Here is a 14,721-nt window from a genome sequence, read left to right on the forward strand (position 1 = left end):
GAGTGCTAAGGCAGCAAAAATGCAGGCTCAAGCTCTTGCTCATAACCTGAAGGTTGCAAGTTCAATCCCAACATCCTTGCTTGGTTCAGGTAGCCAACTCAAGGTTAACTCAGTCTTCCTTTCTTCCGAGTTTGGTTCAATCCTTGATTGGTTCAGGTAGCCAACTCAAGGTTAACTCAGCCTTCCTTCCTTCTGAGTTCAGTAAAATGAGTACCCAGCCTGGGGATAAAAATGATTGGAGAAGGCTATGGCAAACCACCCCCCCAAAAAAACAGTCTGCCAAGAAAATGTCACATTGTAACCCTAGGAGTCAGTCATGACTTGCTTGCATCAGGCGACTTTACCTTACCGGAATTAACTTTTATAATCTATCCATCGCTGAAATCCCCACAAATCCCAAGAATAGAGACCCTGTGTCCCACTTTTCTCAACACTACAGGATTCTTTTCCCATCTGCAGTGACATCACATTGAATGAAGCAGTGGCCACACATGTGCAGCTGCCTCTTCATTCATTTTAGTGGGCCTGACAGAAATAGTCAAATGCTTGTACTCAGCTATTCTAGTGGCCCAGAGTTAGGGGTCCCCTCCAGCATCTCAGAATACATATTATGTGGTTGTCTCGTGTATTGTCACATGTCTATGTGAAGGAGAATGTAAGAGAGAAGGAAGAAAAAATATAGAGAAAATGCAGAAAGAAGCTAAGAGAAGAGACATGGAAGAGTCAGAGAGGTGGTCAGCTGTTCCCACCAGGGCCTAGCCCTGCAAAGAGACTACCTATGGCCTCAATTTGTAGAGAGAGTGAAAGCCTGGACATGATGGAAACGTGCGGGTGTACAGCGCAGGTACCGCATGCATCCGGAGGAATGGAAAACCGCTACTAAGTGAGAATGTATGACAGGAGAGAGAGAGTTTGCCGGGAGAGAAATCTTACAGATAACTTAGACTGTGGATGATACAAATGTCCCGAGAATTCTCCAAAGACTGTTTTATTTGGATATAATTTCAAGAGTTTAAAGGGGTTGTCCCGCGCCGAAACGGTTTTTTTTTTTTTTTCAACAGCCCCCCCGTTCGGCGCGAGACAACCCCGATGCAGGGGTTAAACAAGAACACCGGACAGCGCTTACCTGAATCCCCGCGCTCCGGTGACTTCTTACTTACTTGCTGAAGATGGCCGCCGGGATCTTCTCCCTCGGTGGACCGCAGGGCTTCTGTGCGGTCCATTGCCGATTCCAGCCTCCTGATTGGCTGGAATCGGCACGGGGCGGAGCTACACGGAGCTACACGGAGCCCCATTGAGAAAAGAAGAAGACCCGGACTGCGCAAGCGCGTCTAATTTGGCGATTAGACGCTGAAAATTAGACGGCTCCATGGAAACGAGGACGCTAGCAACGGAACAGGTAAGTGAAAAATTTCTGATAACTTCTGTATGGCTCATAATTAATGTACAATGTACATTACAAAGTGCATTAATATGGCCATACAGAAGTGTATAGACCCACTTTGTTTCGCGGGACAACCCCTTTAAGTAAACGAACAGAATCAACCATTCCTTGTTCAGAAAATACCCTGTGTGTGGACTACTTTATGACATCTGAGAGATACGCTGCAGAGGACAGAACGTTGGCGTCACGAGTGACAAACAGGACTACAGGTAACCACCAGTTACCCATTTCATGAACTCCCCTTGCGGTAATGGGGTAGGGTCCCGAGCTACCCTTAGGGGAGGAGACAGTAGAGCCCGCTCCTCGGATGCTCACTATCTCTAGTAACCCCACTGAATTAATAGAGCAGCACTGAACTTGTGTGACCATAGCTCTGTTCAATATTCACACCACTGGCGTTGGGTGTAGTAAGCCCACAGTTAGGAGGACAGGGAAAACTGGATACTTCTGTTCTCAGGATTGGTGTGGGTCTTAACTTTGAAACCCCCACCAAGCCAACAATCAGACTTTTATGACCTAGTTAATTCTGGTACAACCCCTTCAGGGTGTTAAGGCCCTTTTACACGGGCCTATTATCCTTAGGCGTTGTTCAAAACCCCACACTCCTGCGGGAGTTTCAACGATAGTCATCCCGTGTAAATGCATGCAGAGACTGGACAACAGAGCGAGAATTGTTCAGTCTCAGCATATAGAAAACTTAACGACATTCGTTCATTGTAAACAGCAGTTGTTCAGTTCTGAATAGAGATGAGCGAACACCAAAATGTTCGGGTGTTCGTTATTCGGAACGAACTTCCCGTGATGCTCGAGGGTTCGTTTCGAACAACGAACCCCATTGAAGTCAATGGGCGACGAGAACATTTTTGTATTTCGCCGATGCTCGCTAAGGTTTTCATGTGTGAAAATCTGGGCAATTCAGGAAAGTGATGGGAATGACACAGTGACGGATAGGGCAGGCGAGGGGCTACATGGTGGGCTGCATCTCAAGTTCACAGGTCCCACTATTAAGCCACAATAGCGGCAAGAGTGCCCCCCCCCCCCCCCCCCCCCACTGTCAGCATAAAGATCGTCCTCCTCTGGCACAGCTGTAACAGCTGTAGCAGAGAAGAACGATGTTTGCCCATTGAATTCAATGGAGCGGCAATACAGCATGTTCCACTGAATGCAATGGGCTACCGGCGATCGCAGGATGAATGGTCGGAAAGGGGTTAAATATATAACCCCTTTCCTGCAATTCATCCAGAAATGTGTTACACTAAAAATATATACCGGCGTATAAGGCGACCGGGCATATAAGACGACCCCCCAACTGTCACCTTATACGCCGGTAATACAGTGGAGCAAAGAATAAAAAGCATTACTTACGTTTTTAGATGATCTGCGGCGCTCCTGCAGGCTGTCACTCCCTCCTAATCCACGGCAGACAAGCTTTCTCTATGAAAGACTTTAAATCCCTGCCTCCAGGAAGACACGTGCCTTCAGCCAATCACAGCCAATGACAATGATGTCATTGAATGGCTGTGATAGGCTGTGTTTCTGGAGGCGGGGATTTCAAGCCTTGAAATCCCCGCCTCCAGAAACACAGCCAATCACAGCCATTCAATGACATCATTGTCATTGGCTGTGATTGGCTGAAGGCACGTGTGCTTCTGGAGGCAGGGATTTAAAGTCTTTCGTGGAGAAAGCAATACTCTGCCGTGGACCAGGAGGGAGTGACAGCCTGCAGGAGCGCCGCAGATCATCTAAAAACGTAAGTAATGATTTTTATTCTTTGCTCCACTGTATTACCGGCGTATAAGGTGACAGTTGGGGGGTCGTCTTATACGCCCTGTCGCCTTATACGCCGGTATATATTTTTAGTGTAACACATTTCTGGATGAATTGCAGGAAAGGGGTTATATATTTAACCCCTTTCCGACCATTCATCCTGCGATCGCCGGCAGCCCATTGCATTCAGTGGAACATGCTGTATTGCCGCTCCATTGAATTCAATGGGCAAACATCGTTCTTCTCTGCTACAGCTGTTACAGCTGTGCCAGAGAAGAAGGATTTGTCTTCTATATGTTCTCAATGGGGTCAGCGCTGCTGCCGCTGGCCCCATTGAGCGCATATAGAATGCATCCATAGCGAGCAGCGGGAGGGGCAGATTTCAATACTCGGGTGACACCTTATCTCCCCAGCCACTCACAGCAGGGGGGTGGTATAGGGCTTAAACGTTGCAGGGGGAAGTTGTAATGCCTTCCCTGTCTTTATATTGGCCAAAAAAAAGCGCTAACGTCTCAGGGAAGAAAGTTAAATTAACCAGAACACCGCATGGTGTTCGTTACGAATAACGAACATCCCGAACACCCTAATATTCGCACGAATATCAAGCTCGGACGAACGCGTTCGCTCATCTCTAGTTCTGAATGATTGTCCGCTTACTGTCTCTTTAAGTAAATAATTGTATTAGCCAATTAACCCCTTAAGGACCAAGCTGTTTTGTATCTTAAGGACCAGACACTTTTTAGGGATTTTACTGATGTGGTGGTTTTTTTTTCCTTCAGCTACCAAAATTATTTTTTCGCTGTGTTTATTTCTCTGTGACACATATGGCTTTTAAAATCGTTTTTTTCACTGACTTTTTTTTCATTTTTTTGTTTTATCGGGGAATAAAATGCTAAAAAAAATATTTTTTCATTTAAATTTATAGTTGTATTTTTTAATTAGTAAATTTATGCTCAAATAAAGTATGTGAATTGGTTCCTCATTTTGTTTTGGATGCTTTGATATATAATATGTATTATTTTAGATTACAGGTCACATACGGCGACGGTTTTGGTTGGCGTCAGCAGTGGTCATTATCTTTTTTATGTGTATATTTTTATTTTATTCTGTAATTTTTTTAAACTTATTCTTTTACCTTCTATGTCACCCATGACGTCATATAAGACCTCGGAGGACATTCACATGGTCTTTTTAATTTCACACTTTTCCACTGTAGCTGGGGCATCCACAGGAGCCGCATCCATAGGAGCCCCAGTTGCAGGAAAAACATTCCCCTGTAGTGACAACAGACACTAACAGAACTCATCAGGGGCTGGTCGGACCATGCAGCTCTGCTCTCAGAGGGCACACCCAGTGATCATATGATCGCCAGGTCGCATATTGAATGAAAGTTAGGCTGGGTTCACATGGGGCGGATTTGCCGCGGAAACTCCGTCTGGAATTTCGCCACGGCAAATCCGCCTGCGGCTGCTAATCCCAGTATTAGCCAGCCATGTGGACAAGATTTCTTAGAAATCTCGTCCACACGGGACGGCAAATCCGCCACGGCAAAGCCGGCAGAAGCCAGTGCTGCGGTGCGGATTCGCCAGCCGCAGCATGTTAGTTTTTTTTCTTCTTCTTCCTCTATGGGAGCGCCCGCCGCAGCGGAAGAGCGAGTGGCCAGGCCGCTTCAAAACCCGCGCTAAGTGCTGCGGGTTTTGAAGCAGCGCTTCTCCGGGCGGAAATCTTGCGAGATTTCCGCCGGAAATCCGGCATGTGAGAACCCAGCCTAATATTTCCACTTTCACTTTTTAGTACATAGCGCTCATTGAGTCGGAAAGGGAGAAAAAAACTGCTTCTCCCTTCTCCTCTGGGTCCTCGGCTGTGACTAACAGCTGATGACCCGACCTCCACCTGCTTGATTGCAGGAACAGAGGCTTTAATCCAGCATCGTATATCTGCCATTGGCGGGGATTAAATCCCAGGACCAAGTGCTGTATATTTACCAGGGTTAAAAAAAAATCTATGTTGACTCATCATTTTTTAAGACTAAAATTGTTGTGCCGTTTCTCTGTATTTTCTGCTAAAAATGTATGACTAAAGTGACAATTTGGTGTTACCATTCTCCTTATCAAATGGCTCATGTGTGAAAGCACAGGAGGGATAGTCTGTAGAATGAGGGTTGGACACTTATGCACCTGACAGTATTACGTGTAAAGGGACCTTAAGTAAAGCGACAGATTGCTGACTGATTTCTTCCTTGATCTGTGACCCAAGCTGGACTTCTATTGATGAGCTGCATGTCTAACGTTTGGCACAAACACTTGGCAAGAACTGTACCTGACAATGTAAAAAATCCAGCATGGCACATCGACTTTCCCACTAATTTTGGCCTTCGGCCAGTGACGCTCTCAAATCAAGAGAAGGAGCCAAGAGCTAGCAGAAAATGGTCACAATTAAAGAGTTTGGGCCATTAGAAACAGCCTCTTTCAGAACCCGGCGCCCAGGGCAAACAGGAAAAATGTAGTACTGTAGGACGGCCATTCAGATGAACCCCCAACCTGGAATACAAGGAGCGCACAAAGTCCACCAGAACGACTTGTAGAACGGACACCAAGCAGGGACTCCAGTCTATGATGTTTCTATTCCCAAATACACATCTGAACAGGCATTCTGAGACATATGTATTAAAGCATGTCCAAAGGTTTTTTGGAATACAAAAGTTACAAATTATAGCATACTCCATGATTTGCAACTTTTAGCCTTTTTTACCCTGGTCTCCGCCATTTTCTAAAAGAAAACTGGTATAAATTATAGCAGAAGCATACTCCTGATTATAGCGTAGTGGTTTTCACTGGACACATGGAGGAGCAGATGGATGCGACAGATGTATTAAATGGCTTGCACCTTTATATACATTTACAACAGGAACGTTGGTGCGCACCTTACTTAGACCAGCATTTGAAAGGCCGTTCTAAACAAATGTGCTTCTGCGTTCTTAGCACAACCCTTTTAAAGCGATGTATGTGTCGAATGTGTCCACATGGCATACTGAACCCAATGTATGCCAAAAGGGTGTTGCAGTGTGTTGGTATACCACAACCATACTGAACTTTCCCCATGTGGTTAAACAGAGCTTTAGGTGTTCATAACTTCAGTATTTACATTGGATTGCATATATACCTTGTATATTTAAGGCTACCAGGCTACTTTCACACCGCAGTGTGAGCCAGAGTTGAAAACCCTTTTTTTTTTGTTTTTTAGTTTTATCCAGGGTAAAAAGCTAAAAAATGATTTTTCAGTAGTATATTTATGCTAAAATAAAGTATAGGAATGGTTTCCTCATTTCGTTTCAGACTTTTGATATATAATATGTATAGTTTGGGATCACAGGGCGTATACGGAGACGGTTTTGGTTGGCATCGGCGGACGTTTATTTTTGTTTTTATATTTTTATTTTATTCTGTAATATTTTTTTTACTGATTTTTGTAGATGTTTTTTTATCATCTATGTCCCCCATGACATCATATAAGACCACTGGGGGTCATTCACATTGTATACTCAACTTTTTTTAGCACTTTTCCACTATAGCTGGGACATCCATAGGAGCTCCAGTTACAGGGAAAAACATCCCCATGTAGCAACAATAGTCACTAATAGAGGTTACTTTTGTAAATAGAAGATCTCTAATGGAAACCTCCAAAAACATGTTTAACAGACGTCTTATAGTGGCAACTACTGCACAAAACACTATACAGATAAATGATAGTTTGTTCGGTTATCACTTGTCATTCAGTTTATGCACTTATAAAAAACTGAACGACAATTGGACCATGTAAACAGGTAGTCAATGCAAATGGAGGCGGGTGGCCCACTTGGCTTCCATTCACTGAGCGATGATCGTTCCCATGTAAAAGCACAGGAACAATCATCGCTTGGACACAGTGGTGTCCTGCGTCCAACAGTCGTCCCATGTAAAAGGGCCCTTAGCTTAGATGGCATCCTGTGTAGACTTTCTTTTGCACACCCCACCCCCTGTCATAGAAAAAAAGATTTATATATACTCGTATGTTGCAGTGGTAGGGAGTCTGCCTGTATTTTGCTTGTGCAGAAAGTAGCATGATAGCAGTATACCCACACCAGGACAGCTTAGTAATTAATTCTATACCAGAGCAAAGCCATAACATTAATACAGCAACAGAACCAAACTCTAAGCATAAATACAGCACCTGAACCAAGCTCTAAGCATAAATACAACACCAGAACCAAGCTCTAAGCATAAACATAGCCCTAGAACCAAGGTCATTACATAAATACAGCATCAGAACCATGCTTATAACATATAAACACAATAGACTTAGGGCTCCTTCTGGCTTATTTGCGAACGCAAAATTTGTGTGAACAATATGCAGAGAATTGATTTCCTATTTTTGCGTGCGCATTTTCGCATGGGCAATAAACTAGGGCCTGCTCAATTTTTGTATGCATTTCTACACTAAGGGTTTTTATAGAAGTCTATGGGAGGTGATCAAATGTGCGCAGATGCGCAATTCAGTGAGGAAAGAACACATTTGAAACTCCTTAGGATAAATAGCCATTTAAATCGGGGCATGTTGGTCTACCATAATTTACTCTTCATTTGCAGTTCAATGGTCGCTTACTTTCAACTTCTTGCGTGTAAATGCTCCCCGCTCAGTGTATCACATTGAATATGAAGCGCCGGGCAAGAATCTGTTTATTTAAACGCTCTACACAAGCGCCAACAACCTAGTGGTGACGCCAGCGCTCATGCCCAACCGTCATCCCATCTAAATGGGGCCACAAAACAAAATTGAAATTCATCTATTGTACCATTGTGTAGCGCATCCATGCCTTTCAATTCAAGTATGCTATTGTTATTTCAATATAGGACACCAGTGTTAAGATATAGCACCGGATACGTCTTTTTGGCCTTTGACTACCATATGTATATATATATATATATATATATATATTCATAGTCCACAATTTCTTTGCATTTACACTGCACGATCATCACTCAAATAACTAGGTGGGCCATTACTCACTATATTCACTATACATAGTCCTCAACATTTCAGTTCTCATTGTTATCATGTGCAGCAATGACCTCCTCCCCCTATTCATACTGCCTGGGCTCCTGGGCTCCCAGCTTTTCAAGCAACACCATGTAGTAATGACATACCTAAATAAACACTATATTTTAATTGTAGCTGCAAATAAACGTAATCCTCAAAAGGTAAAAAAAAAAGAATAAATATATTAGTAAAAATACAAAATAAACTAACCAGAAAATAAAATAACATATACAGCATATCGTAAACACTGAAGAAAAAGACTCAGGGTTCCAATATATATGTAATTTGGGGACCTTAATATGCAGCTAATGTAAATCTGTATATATGTATATGTTCTTCCTTGCTGTCCATTATTGTCCATCACTTCTATCTTCAGCCCTATTAATTATGGATGGGGCAGTTAAAAGCATTTCAAAGCTCCAATGTATACAAATGCCAGGACTATAAAATGTTTATGCTATGAATGCATCACTGGGGATACAGAGTGGGGGAGGGGTGGGGCAGTAAATATAATGATTATTATGCATGTAGCTTGGGTGTTAAAGGGAACTTTCGCACATGTGCAATATTTCCACAAGATGCAGCTTAATGCGCTGCTGTGGATTTCTGCTCCGTAGCCCGCATGTATGCAGCAGATTTCAATGCAGACTTTTCCGTGTCTTTGTGGTATATTCACACAAACAATTTTTCCGTCCGATGTCCGGAATGAAAAAATTGGAATGAAATCAGACGGAAATAAAGCATATTATTTTATACGGTTTTATTGGCGCTTGCTTTTTTTTAATTGGATGAACAATCGGAGCTAAAACACTTGGAGCATATCCTGTTTTGTTGCGAATTCGGATTAAAATTGCCCATTTGACTATATGGATGCAATTAAAAAAAACTGATTGTGCTTGTTTGATGCAATTATGATCCGTTTTTATCGCATGTAACCATAAAATAAAGTGAGCAGAACCTTTAAACGCATCATTTGGCCAATCATAAGGTTTTCTTAAAAGTGTGTAAAAATCGGATACACATGGCCATGCAGGAAAACATCGCTCATGTGTATGATCCCATTCAAAAGCATGGGGTGCATATTTATGTGAGATTTATACGTCTCGCAATGTACAAATCTTGCACTATTTTCTTACCCTTGTGAAGCCTGGCTTCGGTGTGTCTTCCAGAAATAGTCCGCACGTGTAAAAGATCCGATAGGGAAAGTGTACAAAGCAGTGATTGTGATTTATGGGTTTGGACTGGAAGCACAGATCCGGTGCTGAGGCACCAGCACTAGACTCTGCCCTAATGGTTGATGATACTCCAGTTCACTGTTAGGGCTCATTCACATGGGCGTATTTTCATTCCGTATGAGGGCTTAAACAGACCAGCATATATCGCAATACACTGACTCCTGAGCACAATGGATGCAAAAAAAAGAAGTGATCATTTTGTACGCGCGTAATACGGACTATATAGAACACCATTGTTTTCCACTGGTGTATTCTGACCTGCGTTTTTCACGCTCATATTTTTATTGCATGAAACAAATAGCAGCACGTCCTATTTATGTCCGTATTATGGACCAAAATACCCCATTCAAGGAGCATTAAAAAAAAAAAACAGAGAGTAAGGCTGGCTTCTCACAGGGCGGATTCTCGGCGAAAATCTCACGGTTTGGCCACAGTGAAAAACTGCGAGATTTTCGCCGGGATAACCGCCGCGGCAAAACCCGCGGCGGCTTTGAAGTGGCCCGGTCGCTCGTTTTTCCGCTGCGGACGGCTCTCCCATAAAGGGGAGTGTGGCCGCAGCGAGAGAAAAAAAAAGAACATTTCTGAGAAATCTCGTCCACATGGCTGGCTAATCCCACACCAGGTCCCCATAGAAGGCCATGAGGAGTGCACAAATGTGCGTGCAATGCACAACGGGATATCCGATACACTGCGCAATTCCATAATAGAAAAAGAACACATCTGGAACTTATTCGACTAAAGAGCCATTTTAAACCATGCCCTGTGAGAGCAAAAAGTACTGTATAACACGCCGATGCATGAGCAAAAAGGACTTGTTCACAGCACAATTACCTTGTGGTGAGTTGCGTGCAATTACGCATTTGCCCATGTGAAGACATCCTAAAGAACACTGCATATTTCCGACTCCCATGTGAATGAGCCCTTACTATGATTTATCATTATTAAAGGGATACCGCATTCATTGTCTGCGCCCAATGCCAGGAAATGGGTCAAAAGTTGAGGGTTAGGGCGAGCACCCACTGGCGTTTTTTTACCTGCGTTTTGCGTTTTGCGTTTTGCGTTTTTCCTGCACAGGCATAGAGATAACATGTGTTCCTGTCCACTGGCGTTTTTTTTGCGTTTTTTTTGCGTTGCGTTTGCGTTTTTAACATAGGAGCTGTCAGTTGCATATGTGTCCTTATTTTTCTCCATGGAAATTAATGGAAAAGCCGCAAAAACGCCGCGAAAACGCCGCGAAAAACGCCGCGGAAAACGGGCGGAAAAAACGCGGGAAACGCGGCGAAAACGCAAACGCCAGTGGGTGCTCGCCCTTAATTATGAAAGATGAAGGGCCACTTCCCTTTAAACTCTCCTTCAAATCATCGCTTTTGCGCACGTAAAACAAGTGTGCGCAATACACAGAGAATAGAAGGCATTGATGTCAAAGGGTTTGTTCTCGTTAACATGTTTTGCACATGCATTCTGTACATGCACAAAAAATAGGACCTGCTCTATCTTTCTGTGTATTGCACAGAAGTCTATGAGAGGTGCACAAATGCGCAATACGATGCGCAATTCAATAATAAAAATAGAACACATGTGAACCTCATTAGACTAAATAGCTTTTGAAATCAGGGCAAGGGTGTTTATTTGAAGGTATGTGAACAGGCCCTCTGTGCGCAAAAAGTGCAGTACTATGCGCCAATATGTGTGCAAATCAAAATAGTTTATGGCGTGAATGATAGTCTGAATAAGCCTTAATGGTAACATAGTGACATAGACCCCATATACTGTATAGTGTCATGGATTACAGGAAAGGATCAGGTACTGCTTCAGTGGGCATGGTTTTAGTAGTATTATATTAATGTGATGTTTTAGGGCTGTGTTGTGTATATGGTTGTTGTTGTTGTTGTGTGGTTAGGAGTGGTGTCCCCAGGCCTCCTCTTCCAGGCAGATATTATAGCTGTGGGCATTAAGAGAGACTCTTTAGGCTGATCCCAGAGATAGATAAGGAGCCGCCTAAGCCCCAGCTCTGTCTAGACTGTGGACCTCACAAGTCAAACTTGTTTGGATTAGCCTTCAAGATTTCCCAACTGATCAGCAGCTCCTTCAGGAAGGGACAAGACACAGGCTGACACCCTATTTTCCTCTCTCCAGGGACTAGATTACTGGTACAAATCCTGAGCACTGCAGATTTAGGATGAAGACATTTCATGTGTGGGAATCTGCAGCTGATGACACTATCACTTCTGCTAAAGAGACCTGGGATTAGTGGATGGAATTATATGTATGCAGTGGAGTTGCAGTGAGGTTACACTATATACACACAGAGGGGAAATAGGGAGGATACATGAGAAATATATAATAGGAAAAATGATGATAAAGGATATATGTAGAGTGTAGGGTTGGCGAGGCTAGATTATATATATATATATATATATATATATATATATATATATATATATATATATATATATATATATATATATAATGATAAATGGTATGCTTATCTATGGTCCATAAGCAATGGTGAGGGTTGAGAGTATATTCACACACATGATTTTATCTTATTTACAGTCTGAAAAAAATTGGTCCAAAATCAGACAGAAATAAGGCATATTTTAAATGGTTTTATATAAAAACCACACTTGTGTTTTTTTTAATTACATGATAGTTCCAAGGGAAAAAAATTGCAGCGTGTCCTATTTTGGTACGATTTGGGGGCGAAAATCACCCATGCAAGTAAGTCTATGGCTGCGTTTCAGTTGGATTACATGCGCATGATGCGAATTTGATCCAATTTTAATGTAGGCAACCATGGAATGATAAATTAAATCAAGAGACCCAAGATGGAAATTTTTAATGTGTTTGTGAAAAACGCACGCATGAGAGAAATAAATTGCATGGAAAATCGTAAACGTGCGCGAAAATCACAGCAAAATTGGATAGATTTATATGGTCCAAATTTGCAAATGTCCATATGAATCTATTCTAATTGTATATAAGATTGTGTAGCAACAGTGAGACTCAACTATATGTGTATATACAGTGTAGTAGTAGCAGTGTATCAGTAAAGCACTAGGAATGTTTATTTTTATATATATATATATATATATATATATATATACACACACACACATATACACACACATATACACATGAACAGTAAAGAAGGTAAGCAAATCATCTCAGTGTTCTTGAGATGTATGCATGTGGTGTGCAGTAGCTTTAATATATGAGGGCTATACTGATATGGTCCAGTCCAGTGCAAGTGTGTTACATGGGTTTTTATAGAACATTGAGTTACATTTGCAATACCACTTACACATCTATATGCAAATATACAGAGAGATAGAGGTGGCTGCATAGATATAGATAGATAGATAGATAGATAGATAGATAGATAGATAGATAGATAGATAGATAGATAGATAGATAGATAGATAGATAGATAGATAGATAGATAGATAGATAGATGGATGTGTGGCAGTATTGACACATATATATAGGGCAGTGAAGTCGAATTATATGCATGCAATTCTGAACTGATTAGCTGACCCTCTGTTATATGGTAGTCATATAATAGGGCACTGGTACAGTAGTAATACACAGTATTATATAATCATGGGTCTTCTTTACTGCACCTGCTTTATGTAGTTCGACACAAGGGGATGACATACAAAACAGAAACACACACAACCAGCTGAAAGGCAAAACGTATTCATCCTTATAGAAGGTGGAAGCTGATAATATTAGTAATAAAAAGATCAAGAAGAAGGAAAAAAAAGGAATACATTAACAGAAGTGCTATACTGTAGCATGTTTATGTTATTACTCCCAGTAGTTGTAATATTTGCATAAACATCCATTGTGTATAGTGTATCAATAAATAAATAAAAATAAATAACATAATAGCAACAAATAAATAACAAACAATAAGAAATAAATAAATGAAATAATCCAGCGTTGCCCCTGAGCATCCGGCTCAGCCCCCCAAGCACCGGCCGGGAGGTGCAGAGAGATCCCCCATTAATAGAGTCTGTGGCGCCTGTCACTCAGTGGCTTGTGTGCTCTTATCTGGAGAACAACAATCTGCCACAATCAGTAAACAGGATTTACTTCCAGTCCTGGCAGCCCGGATTAACCCCTTCCTTGCTGCAGCCCTGTCACACACACCAGGGGCTAATGAGAATACACTAAAGTCTACTGCAACACAACACATCAATTCTGCAGGACACACAAGCCCACTATATAAACACCATCCCAGCACTTAAGTCACCCTGTAATACAACGAATAAAAAGACGAATTATAATTTACATCACGATTTAACGTTCATTCCAACCTATGATATTACAAAGAAATGAAGTATTGTAGAACTACAAGGCGCAGCGGTATATATTTGGGTGTGTTATCCTCTAGCAGAAGGGGAAACATTGTGCATGACTGCATGATCTACTGGGAAAATGCAGCTTTGAAAAAAAAAATTACTGTAAGTACGAAATGACTTTGTTGCCATAGACATAGTAATATAAACTAATGACAGTAATATAAATACTAATAGAAAAAGTATATTAATAAATCAATCTGATATTGTTACTAATGTCACTTTCAATAATAATAAAATGCCCCTTACGTCAAACTTTGTTTTATGTTGCATTATGTTATTTGTTTAATGCGCAAAACATAGACATTCACGCAAAATTTTTTGTCACCCGACATTTCTTACATATGTTTTCAATGGAATTGGACGAAGCCTGTACAATAATTAGGTCTAACCTACAGTTTTTTCCTGGAGGGCAAATATAATTGGGTCATCAATAAATCGTATTATGTTGCACAATTCTGGCCACGCCCGTTGGAAGCAAACGAAAAAAAAAAGCTTAAAAGTATAGTAAAAGTACTAACAGAATTGTCGGGGATCGGTTGGGAAAGTGGCTATACACATAATGAAAGCTTTAAAGGCAAGAGTTTTGCCGCAGTTGCATGACATTGCGGTGAGGTACTGCTGACTGTATAGAGGGGACATTATAATAGTACAATTATATACAGAAATCTGCACAGTAGAAACCGAGAAAAATGCTAATAAAATGTAAGAAAATGAATAAAATCCGATTAGGAATACCATGTAAATCAGACAGAGGTGCAGCAAATGTAAAGTAGCCGCCTCTCCTCTCCTAGGTCCCGTTAGTTCTATTTTTTTTCTATGATAAATTTGCATT

The sequence above is a fragment of the Eleutherodactylus coqui genome, chromosome 5 (genome assembly GCF_035609145.1).
Source record: "Eleutherodactylus coqui strain aEleCoq1 chromosome 5, aEleCoq1.hap1, whole genome shotgun sequence".
In the NCBI taxonomy this organism is placed as follows: domain Eukaryota; kingdom Metazoa; phylum Chordata; class Amphibia; order Anura; family Eleutherodactylidae; genus Eleutherodactylus; species Eleutherodactylus coqui.